General features: G+C 41.6%; 1 long non-coding RNA gene across 1 annotated transcript in view; it reads right to left on the minus strand.

The window, feature by feature from the left end:
* Positions 1–613: 613 nt before the first annotated feature.
* Positions 614–2,548, minus strand: part of LOC135115995 (uncharacterized) — a 3,180-nt gene continuing 1,245 nt past the window's right edge. Inside the window, exon 2 of the long non-coding RNA XR_010276126.1 lies at positions 614–1,643. This is a non-coding gene — a long non-coding RNA (uncharacterized LOC135115995). The remainder of the gene's footprint in view (positions 1,644–2,548) is intronic.

Below are 2,548 nucleotides of genomic sequence, written 5' to 3' on the forward strand. Positions count from 1 at the left end.
AAAAGATATTATTTTCTCCCTTCTTATTCTGTAATATCGATATGCTCTTTAAGGTAAAGCTTAGCCAATCACCAGCCTAATTTTGTTATTTCAGCATCTTTCATCCACTCATCATAGCCTAACTAGTTACTTTTTAATCATAACTCGGAAGAAAGTTCTCTCTCTGCCTTATTCTCAACTACAAACCTATTTCCTTGCACTGGGATGAGTAAAAAAAATAATATTGATTTTTTTCTTAATATTTCCTTATAAATTCTCTCTCTCTCTCTCTCTCTCTCTCTCTCTCTCTCTCTCTCTCTCTCTCTCTCTCTCTCTCTCTCTCTCTCTCTCTCTCTCTCTCTCTCTCTCTCTCTCTCTCTCTCTCTCATAATAAGGTATAATGCTTGGATAATTGCAATAAAACCTTCCACGTTAATTATGTTTTGTCTGGCAATGTTTCCTAGAATACAAAATATATCAGCTTTACAATATGTCGCTTAAAATTATAAAATGTCTTGAAATACGAGAGAATAACAGTACAAATCTCTCTCTCTCTCTCTCTCTCTCTGTCTCTCTCTCTCTCTCTCTCTCTCTCTCTCTCTCTCATCTCTCTCTCTCTCTCTTGAATGTATCGTTTTACTGTTCTTTATTCTTATTATATAATTATCAATAAACGCCTCTAAGACATTGATACAGTACCATACATCAAACATAAACAAAACTCAATCCTTTCTTGTCTTTCCTTTATAAATCCGGCAGGAAAGATTGGTTTTCGTTCAATGTAACCATCAATAAACGCCTCTAAGACATCGATACAGTACCATACATCAAACATAAACAAAACTCAATCCTTTCTTGTCTTTCCTTTATAAATCCGGCAGGAAAGATTGGTTTGTTTACGCGAGTTTGCCGAGTTTCTTGTAAGGCTCGCGGCGAATGAAAGAGAAGAAGGATTAGGGCAAGTCATGTGCTATCAGGCGAGGCTTCCACCAACAATGTCTTCCCTCACTGATAACGTGGATTTAAACCTGCCAACCTTCTTTATACTGGTACCGCCTCCACCTTCTCTCTCTCTCTCTCTCTCTCTCTCTCTCTCTCTCTCTCTGCTTCTCATCCTTCTCCTCTTCCTCTCTCTTCTCCTATCTTTACTATTCCTCCTCCCTCTCCTCCTTACCTTCGCTTCAATGGCACCTTGTTGTATGTGTGTGTGTGTGTGTGTGTGTGTGTGTCTGGATTCGCCCGGCACACCATATGACACACACACACACACACATACACACACACACACACACCATTAAAAATCGCATCTCAGACACAAAAAAACAAAATCCTTCAATCTAAACACAGAGAGAGAGAGAGAGAGAGAGAGAGAGAGAGAGGAGAGAGAGAGAAGAGAGAGAGAGAGATCCTTTAACCTTCATCACATTGGAATCCTTTAACTATCTCCCCCATTTACTCCGTGTCCATATCCACGTTGCCGCCGAATCTGCCGTGCCCTCCTGTGCTGGGACTCTTGTAGCATCCCAGGTAGGCAATGATGTACAGGGCGATGTATAGAGGCGGCACCATCCCCAGCAAAAATGAAGCCAGGCGCGGATTCTCAACTGGTGTGCTGTAGATGACCGGGTCCTCTGGTTCCTCTAAGTATTCAGGACTCATTGCGCCTGCGTGGAGGAAGGAAGGTGGTTTGGTGTTTGAATGCCTTGGTTCAGATGTCTCGTCTCTTTGTAATGGTGTAACGGTCTTTCCTAGTGTGTTTTTTTTTTCTTTTCTTTTATTCTCATTTTGTTATCGGGGAAATGTGTGACTTTGTCTCTCTTCGTAAGAACTTAGCGATTTCAGAATACCAAGTCTAATACCATGAGAACTCCCTCATGGGAGCGATAAGCAATCAGGCTCTTTCCACAACTTTTGTAACCCTTACTTGATCTCCTTTACACGTCAAGAAATATAAATGCAAAGAACGGAGAGATATTGAATCCCCACAAACAGGACTCACATATATACAGACTTTAAACCAATGAGCCATCACATTAACTTCACTGGAATATAGTTTACTTAGGTTTTGACTTCTCGACGGCTACAGGGAAGGATTAAACGATGTCTTATTTCAGAAGCATTCGTAAAGTTTTAACCAGATTTAACACGTCTTAATTCAGGAGCATAAGATTTCCTATGTATCCGCTCGAGAAAATGATTTCCATCACTTCTTGATTCAGGAGCACTTTGTCAAGTTTCCTGGTAGTGTTATTGAAGGGAAGAGGGTCAAGTTAAGGTTAGATGTGATGCAGAGACATGTAGTGCACGTGGTCAGGTGGATGTGATTATGTGGAAGTAGGTTTTGTTTGAATCTCCTCCTTCTATTGATTAGATAAGTGTGTGTGTGTGTGTGTGTGTGTGTGTGAGTGTGTGTGTGTGTGTGTGTGTGTGTGGGTGTGTGTGTGTGTGTGTGCGTGCGTGTTTGTGTGTGCGTGTGCGTGCGCGCGCGCACGCCAGTCCATTCATCAGCTCGCTACATACAAGTCAATAGTCTCGCATCTCCACATCAAACCAGCACACATGAGCCGTG

This window comes from Scylla paramamosain, chromosome 30, assembly GCF_035594125.1.
Source record: "Scylla paramamosain isolate STU-SP2022 chromosome 30, ASM3559412v1, whole genome shotgun sequence".
Taxonomy (NCBI): Eukaryota; Metazoa; Arthropoda; class Malacostraca; order Decapoda; family Portunidae; genus Scylla; species Scylla paramamosain.